Here is a 20,309-nt window from a genome sequence, read left to right on the forward strand (position 1 = left end):
TACCCAAGAAGACTCAAGCCGTAATTGTTGCCAAAGGTGTAGTAAAGGCCTGAATACTTGTGGCATTCTAACCAGGGGTCAAAGTTTAATTCATTTCTTCCAGGTACAGGACATTCTATATGTTCACACTTACACCAACATTAATAGAGGTGTCCCCCAGGGTTCCGTTGTAGCTCCAACATGTGTTATGGGCTGAATCATAGCATTTCATATAGAAGAACCCAGAGATCCTATTAATTCAATAGGATCTCTGTGGGCCTGGCGATTTTAAAGATTTATCATTTAACTTTAAAAAAAAAAATGTATGACCTTTTTTTTATTGTGGCATAAACACAACCAGTCGTGATGTTTTTTTCATCTGATTGTCAAACATTCTCTACAAGACGACCCACTGACGTCAGTTTCTCTCACAAACACATTTCAAGCCTCCAAACAGTGGCGAATGGAAAGAGACATTGGTTACGCAATCACCCAAAGAAGTGTAATGCCATGTCCACTGCTGTCCTCGCGCATCTCTGTATCTGCCACTCATCTCTGTCTTGGAAAATGTCAGTGTTCTCATCGAACCACATGGCATTTTGGAGCATAGTCTATACCACCCGGTTTTCATTTGTCAGGCCTCTTACATGCGGTAATGTTTTTTTTTTTTGATGGAGTAATAGCCAACAACAACTGCCTGCCCTCCAGGACACCTACATCACCCGATGTCACAGGACGGACAAAAAGACCATCAAGGACAACAACCACCCGAGCCACTGCCTGTTCACCCCGCTATCATCCAGAAGGCGAGGTCAGTACAGGTGCATCAAAGCTGGGAACCGAGAGACTGAAAAACAGCTTCTATCTCAAGGTCATCAGACTGTTAAACAGCTTCTATCTCAAGGTCATCAGACTGTTAAACAGCCATCACTAGCCGGCTACCACCCGGTTACTCAACCCTGCACCTTAGAGGCTGCTGCCCTTTGTACATAGACATGGAATCACTGGTCACTTTAATAATGTTTACATACTGCTTTACTCATCTCATATGTATGTACTGTATTCTACTGTATTTACTAACTAGTCACTTTAATAATGTTTACATACTGCTCTACTCATTTCATATGTATATACGTTTTTTTAGTTAATGCTACATTGCTCGTCTTAATATTTCTACATTTCTTATTCCATTCTTTTACTTTTAGATGTGTGTGTATTGTTGTGAATTGTTCGATATTACTGCACTGTTGGCGTTAGAAACACAAGCATTTCGCTACACCCGCAATAACGTCTGCCGAATATGTGACCAATGTCATCTACTAAATATGTGACCAATAGGATTTGATTTGAAAAACTTGTCGAAGGAGTGGCTTTGAGACGGCGTGCACATGCGCAGTTCGACACGAGAGGACCCTTAGACCCGATGACGTGTATATACGCGTGCGTTTATCTGGTATAAACGGGGACTTCTGTTGCAGAATCAGTTTGAGCCGGTCGTTGATACTGTACTGTCTAGAACCTCCAGCACGACAGGTGGCAGCACTGGGCCATAAACTAGTATACTTACCAAAACCACCATAGAAGTACTGGATTATGACGTGGACTTGTTATGGGTCAGGAAGAGGACATTCCTCAACAAATAATAGTTTAATAACGTTGCAAAGGTGACACATCGTTCCGTCGATGGATCTAAATGAAGATAGTGTTAATTTGCGATGTGCACCCGGATATGCTTGTGTGTTCTCTGCGGTTTACCTGCAGCAGGAAAGTCGACGCTCGCGCAGGCGGTCAACTCTCACTCTGCACAACGAGGATGGAGGTCCGCTGTCATTTCTTACGACGACCTGATTCCCGGTGACGCGTTCAATGTGAAGGAAGTCCAGGATGAGCAGGATATTCCGCGATCGCAGACGGTACATTACAAGTCTTAAATCCTGTTCATATCAATGTAGACTACTGAGAACTGTAAATGCTCAACTACCCACCTGGGATTTTTTGTGCCGAAATTGAATCAAATCTGCATTATTGAATTACACTGCCTGTAAAGGTATCAAAAGGGAGTTAATTTCCATATAAATGCGTCATAGGTTTGATTGATACTGTAATGAAACGGCAAGGAGCAGGTCTCGAACCCTCGGGTCCGGCGTGCTATCGACTGTGCCGCAAAAGCATGCTCGATTTCCAGCGCTTATAAACCCAGGGTCGTTACAATATGATATACTATTTGAAATAGGCAACAGGGTTTGTCGTGAATGTGTTCCTCATGTCACTGTGCCACAACCCCCATGTCTTTCAGCAGACTGAATGGAAATGAAGGAACAGGGTTTGTCGTGAATGTGTTCCTCATGTCACTGTGCCACAACCCCATGTCTTTCAGCAGACTGAATGGAAATGAAGGAACAGGGTTTGTCGTTCCTACAGAGTGAATGTTCATCTACCATGTCACTGTGCCACAACCCCCATGTCTTTCAGCAGACTGAATGGAAATGAAGGAACAGGGTTTGTCGTGAATGTGTTCCTCATGTCACTGTGCCACAACCCCCCATGTCTTTCAGCAGACTGAATGGAAATGAAGGAACAGGGTTTGTCGTGAATGTGTTCCTCATGTCACTGTGCCACAACCCCCATGTCTTTCTGCAGACTGAATGGAAATGAAGGAACAGGGTTTGTCGTGAATGTGTTCCTCATGTCACTGTGCCACAACCCCCATGTCTTTCAGCAGACTGAATGGAAATGAAGGAACAGGGTTTGTCGTGAATGTGTTCCTCATGTCACTGTGCCACAACCCCATGTCTTTCAGCAGACTGAATGGAAATGAAGGAACAGGGTTTGTCGTGAATGTGTTCCTCATGTCACTGTGCCACAACCCCCATGTCTTTCAGCAGACTGAATGGAAATGAAGGAACAGGGTTTGTCGTGAATGTGTTCCTCATGTCACTGTGCCACAACCCCCATGTCTTTCAGCAGACTGAATGGAAATGAAGGAACAGGGTTTGTCGTGAATGTGTTCCTCATGTCACTGTGCCACAACCCCCATGTCTTTCAGCAGACTGAATGGAAATGAAGGAACAGGGTTTGTCGTAGAATGTGTTCCTCATGTCACTGTGCCACAACCCCATGTCTTTCAGCAGACTGAATGGAAATGAAGGAACAGGGTTTGTCGTGAATGTGTTCCTCATGTCACTGTGCCACAACCCCCATGTCTTTCAGCAGACTGAATGGAAATGAAGGAACAGGGTTTGTCGTGAATGTGTTCCTCATGTCACTGTGCCACAACCCCATGTCTTTCAGCAGACTGAATGGAAAGGTCACAGACAAGAGGTGCTGCGGTGTGTGCCTGAACAGTTCCTACAGAGTCCCACAGATCAGCTACCACCAATCATCTACCAGATCAACAGGGATGCCCGAGTCGCCTCCTTCACGCCGCTCAGGTCTGCGGGACACCGGCGGGCTCTTCTCGGGTCTGCGGGACACCGCGGGCTCTTCTCGGGTCTGCGGGACACCGGCGGGCTCTTCTCGGGTCTGCGGGACACCGGCGGGCTCTTCTCGGGTCTGCGGGACACCGGCGGGCTCTTCTCGGGTCTGCGGGACAGCGGGCTCTTCTCGGGTCTGCGGGACACTGCGGGACACCGACGGGCTCTTCTCTGGTCTGCGGGACACCGCGGGCTTCTTCTCAGGTCTGCGGGACACTGGTGGGCTCTTCTCGGGTCTGGGGACACCGGTGGGCTCTTCTCAGGCTTACCCGTCACCTTCAGATCGACCACCGCCGCCACTCGTCATTCTGCTGGACGACAACTTCTACTATCCAAGCATGAGATACGAGGTGTACCAACTGGCCAGAAAACGTATGTTAAATCTGAAACCCCGTTACTGCACCGTCTGAAACCCTGTTGTAGAGAGTTACTGCACCGTCTGAAACCCTGTTGTAGAGAGTTACTGCACCGTCTGAAACCCCGTTGTAGAGAGTTACTGCACCGTCTGAAACCCCGTTGTAGAGAGTTACTGCACCGTCTGAAACCCTGTCGTAGAGAGTTACTGCACCGTCTGAAACCCTGTTGTAGAGAGTTACTGCACCGTCTGAAACCCTGTTGTAGAGAGTTACTGCACCGTCTGAAACCCTGTTGTAGAGAGTTACTGCACCGTCTGAAACCCCGTTGTAGAGAGTTACTGCACCGTCTGAAACCCTGTTGTAGAGAGTTACTGCACCGTCTGAAACCCTGTTGTAGAGAGTTACTGCACCGTCTGAAACCCCGTTGTAGAGAGTTACTGCACCGTCTGAAACCCCGTTGTAGAGAGTTACTGCACCGTCTGAAACCCCGTTGTAGAGTTACTGCACCGTCTGAAACCCGTTGTAGAGAGTTACTGCACCGTCTGAAACCCTGTTGTAGAGAGTTACTGCACCGTCTGAAACCCCGTTGTAGAGTTACTGCACCGTCTGAAACCCTGTTGTAGAGAGTTACTGCACCGTCTGAAACCCTGTTGTAGAGAGTTACTGCACCGTCTGACACCCTGTTGTAGAGAGTTACTGCACCGTCTGAAACCCTGTTGTAGAGAGTTACTGCACCGTCTGAAACCCCGTTGTAGAGAGTTACTGCACCGTCTGAAACCCTGTTGTAGAGAGTTACTGCACCGTCTGAAACCCTGTTGTAGAGAGTTACTGCACCGTCTGACACCCCGTTGTAGAGAGTTACTGCACCGTCTGAAACCCCGTTGTAGAGAGTTACTGCACCGTCTGAAACACTGTTGTAGAGAGTTACTGCACCGTCTGAAACCCCGTTGTAGAGTTACTGCACCGCCTGAAACCCTGTTGTAGAGTTACTGCACCGCCTGAAACCCTGTTGTAGAGTTACTGCACCGTCTGAAACCCTGTTGTAGAGAGTTACTGCACCGCCTGAAACCCCGTTGTAGAGAGTTACTGCACCGTCTGAAACCCCGTTGTAGAGTTACTGCACCGTCTGAAACCCTGTTGTAGAGAGTTACTGCACCGTCTGAAACCCTGTTGTAGAGTTACTGCACCGTCTGAAACCCTGTTGTAGAGAGTTACTGCACCGTCTGAAACCCCGTTGTAGAGAGTTACTGCACCGTCTGAAACCGTTGTAGAGAGTTACTGCACCGCCTGAAACCCTGTTGTAGAGAGTTACTGCACCGTCTGAAACCCTGTTGAGAGTTACTGCACCGTCTGAAACCCCATTGTAGAGAGTTACTGCACCGTCTGAAACCCTGTTGTAGAGAGTTACTGCACCGTCTGAAACCCTGTCGTAGAGAGTTACTGCACCGTCTGAAACCCTGTTGTAGAGAGTTACTGCACCGTCTGAAACCCCGTTGTAGAGAGTTACTGCACCGTCTGAAACCCCGTTGTAGAGAGTTACTGCACCGTCTGAAACCCTGTTGTAGAGAGTTACTGCACCGTCTGAAACCCCGTTGTAGAGAGTTACTGCACCGTCTGAAACCCTGTTGTAGAGAGTTACTGCACCGTCTGAAACCCTGTCATAGAGAGTTACTGCACCGTCTGAAACCCTGTTGTAGAGAGTTACTGCACCGTCTGAAACCCTGTTGTAGAGAGTTACTGCACCGCCTGAAACCCTGTTGTAGAGAGTTACTGCACCGTCTGAAACCCTGTCATAGAGAGTTACTGCACCGTCTGAAACCCCGTTGTAGAGAGTTACTGCACCGTCTGAAACCCTGTTGTAGAGAGTTACTGCACCGTCTGAAACCCTGTTGTAGAGAGTTACTGCACCGTCTGAAACCCTGTTGTAGAGAGTTACTGCACCGTCTGAAACCCTGTTGTAGAGAGTTACTGCACCGTCTGAAACCCTGTTGTAGAGAGTTACTGCACCGTCTGAAACCCTGTTGTAGAGAGTTACTGCACCGTCTGAAACCCTGTCGTGAGAGTTACTGCACCGTCTGAAACCCTGTCGTAGAGAGTTACTGCACCGTCTGAAACCCTGTTGTAGAGAGTTACTGCACCTTCTGAAACCCTGTTGTAGAGAGTTACTGCACCGTCTGAAACCCCGTTGTAGAGAGTTACTGCACCGTCTGAAACCCTGTTGTAGAGAGTTACTGCACCGTCTGAAACCCTGTTGTAGAGAGTTACTGCACCGTCTGAAACCCTGTTGTAGAGAGTTACTGCACCGTCTGAAACCCTGTTGTAGAGAGTTACTGCACCGTCTGAAACCCCGTTGTAGAGAGTTACTGCACCGTCTGAAACCCTGTCGTAGAGAGTTACTGCACCGTCTGAAACCCTGTTGTAGAGAGTTACTGCACTGTCTGAAACCCCGTTGTAGAGAGTTACTGCACTGTCTGAAACCCCGTTGTAGAGAGTTACTGCACCGTCTGAAACCCTGTTGTAGAGAGTTACTGCACCGTCTGAAACCCTGTTGTAGAGAGTTACTGCACCGTCTGAAACCCTGTTGTAGAGAGTTACTGCACCGTCTGAAACCCCGTTATAGAGAGTTACTGCACCGTCTGAAACCCCGTTGTAGAGTTACTGCACCGTCTGAAACCCTGTTGTAGAGTTACTGCACCGTCTGAAACCCTGTTGTAGAGAGTTACTGCACCGTCTGAAACCCCGTTGTAGAGAGTTACTGCACCGTCTGAAACCCCGTTGTAGAGAGTTACTGCACCGTCTGAAACCCTGTTGTAGAGAGTTACTGCACCGTCTGAAACCCTGTTGTAGAGAGTTACTGCACCGTCTGAAACCCCGTTGTAGAGAGTTACTGCACCGTCTGAAACCCCGTTGTAGAGAGTTACTGCACCGTCTGAAACCCTGTTGTAGAGAGTTACTGCACCGTCTGAAACCCCGTTGTAGAGAGTTACTGCACCGTCTGAAACCCCGTCGTAGAGAGTTACTGCACCGTCTGAAACCCTGTCGTAGAGAGTTACTGCACCGTCTGAAACCCTGTTGTAGAGAGTTACTGCACCGTCTGAAACCCTGTTGTAGAGAGTTACTGCACCGTCTGAAACCCTGTTGTAGAGAGTTACTGCACCGTCTGAAACCCAGTTGTAGAGAGTTACTGCACCGTCTGAAACCCCGTTGTAGAGAGTTACTGCACCGTCTGAAACCCTGTTGTAGAGAGTTACTGCACCGTCTGAAACCCTTTGTAGAGAGTTACTGCACCGTCTGAAACCCCGTTGTAGAGAGTTACTGCACCGTCTGAAACCCTGTTATAGAGAGTTACTGCACCGTCTGAAACCCCGTTGTAGAGAGTTACTGCACCGTCTGAAACCCTGTTGTAGAGAGTTACTGCACCGTCTGAAACCCCGTTGTAGAGAGTTACTGCACCGTCTGAAACCCTGTTGTAGAGAGTTACTGCACCGTCTGAAACCCTGTCGTAGAGAGTTACTGCACCGTCTGAAACCCCGTTGTAGAGAGTTACTGCACCATCTGAAACCCTGTCGTAGAGTTACTGCACCGTCTGAAACCCTGTCGTAGAGAGTTACTGCACCGTCTGACACCCCGTTGTAGAGAGTTACCTGAAACCCTGTTACTGCACCGTCTGAAACCCTGTTGAGAGTTACTGCACCGTCTGAAACCCTGTTGTAGAGAGTTACTGCACCGTCTGAAACCCTGTTGTAGAGAGTTACTGCACCGTCTGAAACCCTGTTATAGAGAGTTACTGCACCGTCTGAAACCCTGTTATAGAGAGTTACTGCACCGTCTGAAACCCTGTTGTAGAGAGTTACTGCACCGTCTGAAACCCTGTTGTAGAGAGTTACTGCACCGTCTGAAACCCTGTTGTAGAGAGTTACTGCACCGTCTGAAACCCTGTTGTAGAGAGTTACTGCACCGTCTGAAACCCTGTTGTAGAGAGTTACTGCACCGTCTGAAACCCTGTTGTAGAGAGTTACTGCACCGTCTGAAACCCTGTTGTAGAGAGTTACTGCACCGTCTGAAACCCTGTTGTAGAGAGTTACTGCACCGTCTGAAACCCTGTTGTAGAGAGTTACTGCACCGTCTGAAACCCTGTCGAGAGAGTTACTGCACCGTCTGAAACCCTGTCGTAGAGAGTTACTGCACCGCCTGAAACCCCGTTATAGAGAGTTACTGCACCGTCTGAAACCCAGTTGTAGAGAGTTACTGCACCGTCTGAAACCCAGTTGTAGAGAGTTACTGCACCGTCTGAAACCCAGTTGTAGAGAGTTACTGCACCGTCTGAAACCCTGTTGTAGAGAGTTACTGCACCGTCTGAAACCCAGTTGTAGAGAGTTACTGCACCGTCTGAAACCCTGTTGTAGAGAGTTACTGCACCGTCTGAAACCCTGTTGTAGAGAGTTACTGCACCGTCTGAAACCCTGTCGTAGAGAGTTACTGCACCGTCTGAAACCCTGTTGTAGAGAGTTACTGCACCGTCTGAAACCCCGTTGTAGAGAGTTACTGCACCGTCTGAAACCCTGTTGCAGAGAGTTACTGCACCGTCTGAAACCCTGTCGTAGAGAGTTACTGCACCGTCTGAAACCCTCTCGTAGAGAGTTACTGCACCGTCTGAAACCCTGTTATAGAGAGTTACTGCACCGTCTGAAACCCTGTTGTAGAGAGTTACTGCACCGTCTGAAACCCTGTTGTAGAGAGTTACTGCACCGTCTGAAACCCTGTCGTAGAGAGTTACTGCACCGTCTGAAACCCCGTCGTGAGAGTTACTGCACCGTCTGAAACCCCGTTGTAGAGATTTACTGCACCGTCTGAAACCCTGTTGTAGAGAGTTACTGCACCGTCTGAAACCCTGTTGTAGAGAGTTACTGCACCGTCTGAAACCCCGTTGTAGAGAGTTACTGCACCGTCTGAAACCCTGTTGTAGAGAGTTACTGCACCGTCTGAAACCCCGTTGTAGAGAGTTACTGCACCGTCTGAAACCCTGTTGTAGAGAGTTACTGCACCGTCTGAAACCCTGTTGTAGAGAGTTACTGCACCGTCTGAAACCCCGTTGTAGAGAGTTACTGCACCGTCTGAAACCCTGTTGCAGAGAGTTACTGCACCGTCTGAAACCCTGTCGTAGAGAGTTACTGCACCGTCTGAAACCCTGTTGTAGAGAGTTACTGCACCGTCTGAAACCCTGTTGTAGAGAGTTACTGCACCGTCTGAAACCCTGTTGTAGAGAGTTACTGCACTGTCTGAAACCTGTTGTAGAGAGTTACTGCACCGTCTGAAACCCCGTTGTAGAGAGTTACTGCACCGTCTGAAACCCTGTTGTAGAGAGTTACTGCACCGTCTGAAACCCCGTTGTAGAGAGTTACTGCACCGTCTGAAACCCTGTCGTAGAGAGTTACTGCACCGTCTGAAACCCTGTTGTAGAGAGTTACTGCACCGTCTGAAACCCTGTTATAGAGAGTTACTGCACCGTCTGAAACCCTGTTGTAGAGAGTTACTGCACCGTCTGAAACCCCGTTGTAGAGAGTTACTGCACCGTCTGAAACCCTGTCGTAGAGTTACTGCACCGTCTGAAACCCTGTTGAGAGAGTTACTGCACCGTCTGAAACCCTGTCGTAGAGAGTTACTGCACCGTCTGAAACCCTGTTGTAGAGAGTTACTGCACCGTCTGAAACCCCGTTGTAGAGAGTTACTGCACCGTCTGAAACCCCGTTGTAGAGAGTTACTGCACCGTCTGAAACCCTGTTGTAGAGAGTTACTGCACCGTCTGAAACCCCGTTGTAGAGAGTTACTGCACCGTCTGAAACCCTGTTGTAGAGAGTTACTGCACCGTCTGAAACCCTGTCGTAGAGAGTTACTGCACCGTCTGAAACCCCGTTGTAGAGAGTTACTGCACTGTCTGAAACCCTGTTGTAGAGAGTTACTGCACCGTCTGAAACCCCGTTGTAGAGAGTTACTGCACCGTCTGAAACCCTGTTGTAGAGTTACTGCACCGTCTGAAACCCTGTTGTAGAGTTACTGCACCGTCCTGAAACCCTGTCGAGAGTTACTGCACCGTCTGAAACCCTGTTGTAGAGATTACTGCACCGTCTGAAACCCTGTTATAGAGAGTTACTGCACCGTCTGAAACCCTGTTGTAGAGAGTTACTGCACCGTCTGAAACCCCGTTGTAGAGAGTTACTGCACCGTCTGAAACCCTGTTGTAGAGAGTTACTGCACCGTCTGAAACCCCGTTGTAGAGAGTTACTGCACTGTCTGAAACCCTGTTGTAGAGAGTTACTGCACCGTCTGAAACCCCGTTGTAGAGAGTTACTGCACCGTCTGAAACCCTGTTGTAGAGAGTTACTGCACCGTCTGAAACCCCGTTGTAGAGAGTTACTGCACCGTCTGAAACCCTGTTGTAGAGAGTTACTGCACCGTCTGAAACCCTGTTGTAGAGAGTTACTGCACCGTCTGAAACCCTGTTATAGAGAGTTACTGCACCGTCTGAAACCCTGTTGTAGAGAGTTACTGCACCGTCTGAAACCCCGTTGTAGAGAGTTACTGCACCGTCTGAAACCCTGTCGTAGAGAGTTACTGCACCGTCTGAAACCCTGTCGTAGAGAGTTACTGCACCGTCTGAAACCCTGTCGTAGAGAGTTACTGCACCGTCTGAAACCCTGTCGTAGAGAGTTACTGCACCGTCTGAAACCCTGTTGTAGAGATTTACTGCACCGTCTGAAACCCCGTTGTAGAGAGTTACTGCACCGTCTGAAACCCTGTTATAGAGAGTTACTGCACCGTCTGAAACCCTGTTGTAGTGAGTTACTGCACCGTCTGAAACCCCGTTGTAGAGAGTTACTGCACCGTCTGAAACCCTGTCGTAGAGAGTTACTGCACCGTCTGAAACCCTGTTGTAGAGTTACTGCACCGTCTGAAACCCGTTGTAGAGAGTTACTGCACCGTCTGAAACCCTGTTGTAGAGAGTTACTGCACCGTCTGAAACCCTGTTGTAGAGAGTTACTGCACCGTCTGAAACCCTGTTACTGCACCATCTGAAACCCTGTTGTAGAGAGTTACTGCACCGTCTGAAACCCTGTTGTAGAGAGTTACTGCATCGTCTGAAACCCTGTTGTAGAGAGTTACTGCACCGTCTGAAACCCTGTTACTGCACCATCTGAAACCCTGTTGTAGAGAGTTACTGCACCGTCTGAAACCCTGTTGTAGAGAGTTACTGCACCGTCTGAAACCCTGTTGTAGAGAGTTACTGCACCGTCTGAAACCCTGTTGTAGAGAGTTACTGCACCGTCTGAAACCCTGTTGTAGAGAGTTACTGCACCGTCTGAAACCCTGTTGTAGAGAGTTACTGCACCGTCTGAAACCCTGTTGTAGAGAGTTACTGCACCATCTGAAACCCCGTTGTAGAGAGTTACTGCACCGTCTGAAACCCTGTCGTAGAGAGTTACTGCACCGTCTGAAACCCTGTTGTAGAGAGTTACTGCACCGTCTGAAACCCTGTTGTAGATAGTTACTGCACCGTCTGAAACCCCGTTGTAGAGAGTTACTGCACCGTCTGAAACCCAGTTGTAGAGAGTTACTGCACCGTCTGAAACCCTGTTGTAGAGAGTTACTGCACCGTCTGAAACCCTGTTGTAGATAGTTACTGCACCGTCTGAAACCCTGTTGTAGAGAGTTACTGCACCGTCTGAAACCCTGTTGTAGAGAGTTACTGCACCATCTGAAACCCCGTTGTAGAGAGTTACTGCACCGTCTGAAACCCTGTTGTAGATAGTTACTGCACCGTCTGAAACCCTGTTGTAGAGAGTTACTGCACCGTCTGAAACCCTGTTGTAGAGAGTTACTGCACCGTCTGAAACCCTGTTGTAGAGAGTTACTGCACCGTCTGAAACCCTGTTGTAGTTACTGCACCGTCTGAAACCCTGTTGTAGAGAGTTACTGCACCGTCTGAAACCCTGTTGTAGAGAGTTACTGCACCGTCTGAAACCCTGTTGTAGAGAGTTACTGCACCGTCTGAAACCCTGTTGTAGAGAGTTACTGCACCGTCTGAAACCCTGTTGTAGAGAGTTACTGCACCGTCTGAAACCCTGTTGTAGAGAGTTACTGCACCGTCTGAAACCCTGTTGTAGAGAGTTACTGCACCGTCTGAAACCCTGTTGTAGAGAGTTACTGCACCGTCTGACACCCTGTCGTAGAGAGTTACTGCACCGTCTGAAACCCCGTTGTAGAGAGTTACTGCACTGTCTGAAACCCTGTTGTAGAGAGTTACTGCACCGTCTGAAACCCCGTTGTAGAGAGTTACTGCACCGTCTGAAACCCTGTTGTAGAGAGTTACTGCACCGTCTGAAACCCTGTCGTCAGAGAGTTACTGCACCGTCTGAAACCCTGTTGTAGAGAGTTACTGCACCGTCTGAAACCCCGTTGTAGAGAGTTACTGCACCGTCTGAAACCCTGTTGTAGAGAGTTACTGCACCGTCTGAAACCCTGTTGTAGAGAGTTACTGCACCGTCTGAAACCCTGTTGTAGAGAGTTACTGCACCGTCTGAAACCCCGTTGTAGAGAGTTACTGCACCGTCTGAAACCCGTTACAGAGAGTTACTGCACCGTCTGAAACCCTGTTGTAGAGAGTTACTGCACCGTCTGAAACCCGTTGTAGAGAGTTACTGCACCGTCTGAAACCCTGTTGTAGAGAGTTACTGCACCGTCTGAAACCCCGTTGTAGAGAGTTACTGCACCGTCTGAAACCCTGTCGTAGAGAGTTACTGCACCGTCTGAAACCCCGTTGTAGAGAGTTACTGCACCGTCTGAAACCCTGTTGTAGAGAGTTACTGCACCGTCTGAAACCCTGTTGTAGAGAGTTACTGCACCGTCTGAAACCCTGTTGTAGAGAGTTACTGCACCGTCTGAAACCCCGTTGTAGAGAGTTACTGCACCGTCTGAAACCCTGTTGTAGAGAGTTACTGCACCGTCTGAAACCCTGTTGTAGAGAGTTACTGCACCGTCTGAAACCCTGTTGTAGAGAGTTACTGCACCGTCTGAAACCCTGTTGTAGAGAGTTACTGCACCGTCTGAAACCCTGTCGTAGAGAGTTACTGCACCGTCTGAAACCCTGTCGTAGAGAGTTACTGCACCGTCTGAAACCCTGTTGTAGAGAGTTACTGCACCGTCTGAAACCCCGTTGTAGAGAGTTACTGCACCGTCTGAAACCCTGTTGTAGAGAGTTACTGCACCGTCTGAAACCCTGTTGTAGAGAGTTACTGCACCGTCTGAAACCCTGTTGTAGAGTTACTGCACCGTCTGAAACCCCGTTGTAGAGAGTTACTGCACCGTCTGAAACCCCGTTGTAGAGAGTTACTGCACCGTCTGAAACCCTGTTGTAGAGAGTTACTGCACCGTCTGAAACCCTGTTGTAGAGAGTTACTGCACCGTCTGAAACCCTGTTGTAGAGAGTTACTGCACCGTCTGAAACCCTGTTGCAGAGAGTTACTGCACCGTCTGAAACCCTGTTGTAGAGAGTTACTGCACCGTCTGAAACCCAGTGAAATGTCTTGATAATATTTGTATTTAAAGCTGTTTGAAGCCCGGTGTACATAACTGAAAGTACAATATGCAAAAATAAGTATGAGAAGCATAGAAATTGCACACCTAGAACAGATCTACCGCTTTCTAAGACTTGCTTTCAATGAAAATGACAGATCTATAAGTCACATTTCTATGTGCATTTGGTCTGGTCGCCCAAAAAGTTACAAATTACCAAACAAAACAAGCTCCTCTTAGCCCAAGAACGACTTTTAAATATGTCCACAGAAACAAAAACACATTTACAGGAACAACTGTGCAGATAAAGTTTGTTAACAGAATAAAACTGAGGGAGATTCGACCATAATTCTGTTACCAAACTTTTTCATCTGCACAGTTTTTCCAGTAAATGTTTTTATTTATTTACTATGTAAATTGTTCAAACAAGTAGTCATTGTGCATAGAATTGTATGTATGGTTTGTTAAACTTTGAAATCAATGTTTTTAGTCTTAGTCTTAAATCAGAGTCTCGACGTAATTCCGTTTCTGTGGAATTGCCCGTACCAGTTAACTTTATGTGGTCATTTTAATAACCAGTTAGTAAATCATAGATATCGTTTGCCTACGTTGACATTGTTCTCTTCGAAACAGACTCTGTGGGATTCTGTCAGGTGTACGTCCACTGTCCCGTGAGTCGTGTGTCAGGAGAAACCAGCTGAGGCCCCAGCCGTTACCCAGTGATGTCATAGTAGAGATGGCCAGCGCATGGAGCCTCCAAACCCTCAGAGAAACTCATGGGAGCAGAACAGTGTCACTCTGGACAGCGAACACCACTTCACCATAGAATACATGTGAGTGAGTCTAGGGAAGTGTCCCCTTACACAAGAAATCAAATGTATTTATAAAGCCCTTCATACATCAGCTGATATCTCAAAGTGATGTACAGAAATCCAGCCTAAAACCCCCAAACAGCAAGCAATGCAGGTGTAGAAGCACGGTGGCTAGGGAAAACTCCCTAGAAAGGCCAAAACCTAGGAAGAAACCTAGAGAGGAACCAGGCTATGAGGGTGGCCAGTCCTCTTCTGGCTGTGCCGGGTGTAGATTATAACAGAACATGGCCAAGATGTTCAAATGTTCATAAATGACCAGCATGGTCAGATGATAATAATCATCACAGGCAGAACAGTTGAAACTGGAGCAGCAGCACGGCCAGGTGGACTTGGGACAGCAAGGATTCATCATGCCAGGTAGTCCTGAGGCATGGTCCTCTGAGAGGGAAGGAGAGAATTGGAGGGATCATACTTAAATTCACACAGGACACCGGATAAGACAGGAGAAGTACTCCAGATATAACAGACTGACCCTAGCCCCCCGACACATAAACTACTGTAGCATAAATACTGGAGGCTGAGACAGGAGGGGTCAGGAGACACTGTGGTCCCGTCCGATCCAAGTAATCAGACAGGAAATGTGACGTTAACGTAATCAAATGATACTATTTATGTATATTAACCTTGTGTTTCACCCTCTCCTTCAGCCAAAGGTTGGTGAAGGTGATCTCCACTGCGTTGGAGAACCCACTGAGTCCAGTCCAGGACAACACTGAGCAGCAGGTATGTTCTGTTAGTTCATGGAACCCACTGAGTCCAGTCCAGGACAACACTGAGCAGCAGGTGTGTTCTGTTAGTTCATGGAACCCACTGAGTCCAGTCCAGGACAACACTGAGCAGCAGGTATGTTCTGTTAGTTCATGGAACCCACTGAGTCCAGTTCAGGACAACACTGAGCAGCAGGTATGTTCTGTTAGTTCATGGAACCCACTGAGTCCAGTCCAGGACAACACTGAGCAGCAGGTGTGTTCTGTTAGTTCATGGAACCCACTGAGTCCAGTCCAGGACAACACTGAGCAGCAGGTATGTTCTGTTAGTTCATGGAACCCACTGAGTCCAGTCCAGGACAACACTGAGCAGCAGGTATGTTCTGTTAGTTCATGGAACCCACTGAGTCCAGTCCAGGACAACACTGAGCAGCAGGTATGTTCTGTTAGTTCATGGAACCCACTGAGTCCAGTCCAGGACAACACTGAGCAGCAGGTATGTTCTGTTAGTTCATGGAACCCACTGAGTCCAGTCCAGGACAACACTGAGCAGCAGGTATGTTCTGTTAGTTCATGGAACCCACTGAGTCCAGTCCAGGACAACACTGAGCAGCAGGTATGTTCTGTTAGTTCATGGAACCCACTGAGTCCAGTCCAGGACAACACTGAGCAGCAGGTGTGTTCTGTTAGTTCATGGAACCCACTGAGTCCAGTCCAGGACAACATTGACCATGTTAATGTGACCTCTGCTGTATTCTATATTCTAGTAGGAGAGCAGCTTACAGTATGGTGATGAGCATTTTGACCATGTTAACATGACCTCTGCTGTATTCTATATTCTAGTAGGAGGCTGACCCTCAGAGCTGTGGTGTATTCTATATTCTATAGGAGGCTGACCCTCAGAGCTGTGGTGTATTCTATATTCTGTAGGAGGCTGACCCTCAGAGCTGTGGTGTATTCTGTAGGAGGCTGACCCTCAGAGCTGTGGTGTATTCTATATTCTATAGGAGGCTGACCCTCAGAGCTGTGGTGTATTCTATATTCTGTAGGAGGCTGACCCTCAGAGCTGTGGTGTATTCTGTAGGAGGCTGACCCTCAGAGCTGTGGTGTATTCTATATTCTGTAGGAGGCTGACCCTCAGAGCTGTGGTGTATTCTATAGGAGGCTGACCCTCAGAGCTGTGGTGTATTCTATATTCTGTAGGAGGCTGACCCTCAGAGCTGTGGTGTATTCTATATTCTGTAGGAGGCTGACCCTCAGAGCTGTGGTGTATTCTATAGGAGGCTGACCCTCAGAGCTGTGGTGTATTCTATATTCTGTAGGAGGCTGACCCTCAGAGCTGTGGTGTATTCTATATTCTGTAGGAGGCTGACCCTCAGAGCTGTGGTGTATTCTATATTCTGTAGGAGGCTGACCCTCAGAGCTGTGGTGTATTCTATATTCTGTAGGAGGCTGACCCTCAGAGCTGTGGTGTATTCTATATTCTGTAGGAGGCTGACCCTCAGAGCTGTGATGTATTCTATATTCTGTAGGAGGCTGACCGTCAGAGCTGTGGTGTATTCTGTAGGAGGCTGACCCTCAGAGCTAGCTGTGGTGTATTCTGTAGGAGGCTGACCCTCAGAGCTGTGGTGTATTCTATATTCTGTAGGAGGCTGACCCTCAGAGCTGTGGTGTATTCTATATTCTGTAGGAGGCTGACCCTCAGAGCTGTGATGTATTCTATATTCTGTAGGAGGCTGACCCTCAGAGCTGTGGTGTATTCTGTAGGAGGCTGACCCTCAGAGCTGTGGTGTATTCTATATTCTGTAGGAGGCTGACCCTCAGAGCTGTGGTGTATTCTATATTCTATAGGAGGCTGACCCTCAGAGCTGTGGTGTATTCTATATTCTATAGGAGGCTGACCCTCAGAGCTGTGGTGTATTCTATATTCTGTAGGAGGCTGACCGTCAGAGCTGTGTGTCCAGTGTGGTCCACCAGGCTGACCAGGCCTGCAGACGCCTGGTCTCACAGGCCATGCAGGAGGCCAGAGGTCAGTATTCATCCTTACTGTGATCCTTAAAGCCCACACACACACACACACACACTGATACAGTTTGCCGGCTGAGAGTACTTAGCGACTCTGAACGGAATGCCAGGCGTAATTTGCAAGCGGAAAATGTTGTCAGCCGTACGCCCACCGGCAGCCGGTCCCTAAAACCCGTGCCGAACGAACGTCAAACAGATGAACAGCACGTGGACATTTGGGGTGTTTACTCTCCCTTTAAAACTCAGTGAGATGACGCTGCCCACACGAAATAAACACAATATCCGGCCCATTTCCACAACAACTAAAAGAGGTGTTGAAGCACGAGACGACTAAACTTCTCTGTTTTTGGGGGGGTGGACCTGTACCAACCACGTCGTAGCAGCGTGAAGCTCCCCTCGTAACACACTCTCGACTGTGTGAGAACATGGCAGTAACGTCTTGCCTCGCGCTCATCTCAAAATCTTGTTTAAACATCATCTGGCTGAGTCTAACTTTTAAAAAATAAAACATAATCAAGAGGTAATAGTGGCAAGGCATGTAGTAGCCTAGCGGTTAGAGTGTAGAGGCGGCAGGGTAGCCTAGTGGTGGCAGGGTAGCCTTGTGGTTAGAGTGTAGAGGCGGCAGGGTAGCCTAGTGGTGGCAAGGTAGCCTAGTGGTTAGAGTGTAGAGGGCGGCAGGGTAGCCTAGTGGTTAGAGTGTAGAGGGCGGCAGGGTAGCCTAGTGGTTAGAGTGTAGAGGGCGGCAGGGTAGCCTAGTGGTTAGAGTGTAGAGGGCGGCAGGGCATCCTAGTGGTTAGAATGTAGAGGCGGCAGGGTAGCCTAGTGGTTAGAGCGTTGGACTAGTAACCGGAAGGTTGCAAGTTCAAACCCCGAGCTGACAAGGTACAAATCTGTCGTTCTGCCCCTGAACAGGCAGTTAACCCACTGTTCCCAGGCCGTCATTGAAAATAAGAATTTGTTCTTCACTGACTTGCCTGGTTTAATAAAGGTAAAATAAAAACAGAGAGAATGAATGATTATATTGTATGTTTCTAAGTAGAATGTTTCTTGACTCACTACCTCCCTTTACTTCTTTATCAGTAAATCACAACTCTTCATCCTCTATGTTCAGAACATCAACTTCCCCCAGAGAGGATGAGGTCTCTGGCAGCCGACTTCAATGAATCCAAAACCACATTTCTCCAGGACCTGCGGAGACAGGTTCTCCGCGGCCTTCCCTTAACCCGGGGAGAGGACGTGGAGGTGGAGCGGGTCGTGACCAGAGCCGTGGACGTCTTCAACAAAGAGAAACGGGATCTCATTGCAAGATACCTTCCTCCTTATGACAGAATAAAATGACACAGATAACCAGGGATGGATGACAGCCATTATGTAACTTTCATTGATTCTATGGAAATAGTCATACATTTTGACGTTAGTAATTACATTTTCTTTATTTTTTCGGACAAAATGTCCAACCTGTTAGGTGCATATACAGGGTGGAACCTAACAGGGTGGAAATGTGGAGGCTAACTTAGCCGTAGCACTGGGTGGAACCGAGCAAGGTGGAACCTAACAGGGTGGAAATGTGGAGGCTAACGTAGCCGTAGCACTGGGTGGAACCTAGCAGGGTGGAAATGTGGGGGCTAACTTAGCCGTAGCACTGGGTGGAACCGAGCAAGGTGGAACCTAACAGGGTGGAAATGTGGAGGCTAACTTAGCTGTAGCACTGGGTGGAACCGAGCAAGGTGGAACCTAACAGGGTGGAAATGTGGAGGCTAACGAGCCGTAGCACTGGGTGGAACCTAGCAAGGTGGAAATGTGAGGCTAACTTAGCTGTAGCACTGGGTGGAACCTAACAGGGTGGAAATGTGGAGGCTAACTTAGCCGTAGCACTGGGTGGAACCTAGCAAGGTGGAAACCTAGCAAGGTGAAAATGTGGAGGCTAACTTAGCCGTAGCACTGTGAGTGATCAAGATCCAGCTAGCATAATGGTGCCCACTTGAAGATAATTTTTTTACTGTTCTGTCAAACACAATTTGAAATGATCAAATGTTCATCTATTTAGCCGAACAGCGGGGACATTTTAAGAGTGAGACCGTACTGACTAACATCACGAAACATTAAAATGTAGATGTGAACCGAGTGTTGATACTTAATGTAGCGTTGCGTTGCTATGGACACTTCCTGATTGTGATGTCATCATCCACTGAAAACAAAATGGTCAAAAAATGCAAATAATAATGCCCATTGAGATCGACATGTTTTGTGTTTTTATGGAAAAGGACACGTACCTTTCTATTTAAAGCCCTTTGGAAACCACATTCTACAGTGAATAAGAGGTTATGTCCTGGGGACAGAAAAGGCACTGCATAACAGGAATGAATGACCCCGGTCTGTGAGAGACACAAATCTTGCTTGTTTGTAGGTGACCAAATACTTATTTTCCACCATAATTTGCAAATAAATTCATTAAAAAAATCCTACAATGTGATTTTCTGATTTTTTTTTTCTTCTAATTTTGTCTGTCATAGTTGAAGTGTACCTATGATGAAAAAATTACAGGCTCTCTCATCTTTTTAAGTGGGAGAACTTGCACAATTGGTGGCTGAATATGTAACCACTGTATTTGGTTTTATAGAGGGCCTAAATCCTACACATCCTAGATCACTGCATAGAAAACACCACTCCAATACAGGGACCATTAGACACTGCTACATCAATCTATGTTTCCAGAAAACAAACAGGAAACCCTTTAACATACAATATGAAAAACAAACTCCAGGCTCTGATCTGTGCAAATCATTTCAATACTCAGGGAGGGGTGGTGTTACGTTACTGTCTGTAAGGACCACAATCATTTCAATACTCAGGGAGGGGTGGTGTTACGTTACTGTCTGTAAGGACCACAATCATTTCAATACTCGGAGGGGTGGTGTTACGTTACTGTCTGTAAGGACCACAATCATTTCAATACTCAGGAGGGGTGGTGTTACGTTACTGTCTGTAAGGACCACAATCATTTCAATACTCAGGGAGGGGTGGTGTTACGTTACTGTCTGTAAGGACCACAATCATTTCAATACTCAGGGAGGGTGGTGTTACGTTACTGTCTGTATGACCACAATCATTTCAATACTCAGGGAGGGGTGGTGTTACGTTACTGTCTGTAAGGACCACAATCATTTCAATACTCAGGGAGGGGTGGTGTTACGTTACTGTCTGTAAGGACCACAATCATTTCAATACTCAGGAGGGGTGGTGTTACGTTACTGTCTGTAAGGACCACAATCATTTCAATACTCAGGAGGGTGGTGTTACTTACTGTCTGTAAGGACCACAATCATT

At 47.7% G+C, this 20,309-nt stretch overlaps 1 pseudogene; it reads left to right on the forward strand.

Annotated features, from left to right (window-relative positions):
- The first annotated feature begins 1,565 nt into the window (after nt 1-1,565).
- Nucleotides 1,566-18,700, forward strand: LOC127924495 (L-seryl-tRNA(Sec) kinase-like; annotated as a pseudogene).
- Nucleotides 18,701-20,309: the final 1,609 nt, after the last annotated feature.

Source organism: Oncorhynchus keta, unplaced genomic scaffold, assembly GCF_023373465.1.
Source record: "Oncorhynchus keta strain PuntledgeMale-10-30-2019 unplaced genomic scaffold, Oket_V2 Un_contig_4115_pilon_pilon, whole genome shotgun sequence".
Taxonomy (NCBI): Eukaryota; Metazoa; Chordata; class Actinopteri; order Salmoniformes; family Salmonidae; genus Oncorhynchus; species Oncorhynchus keta.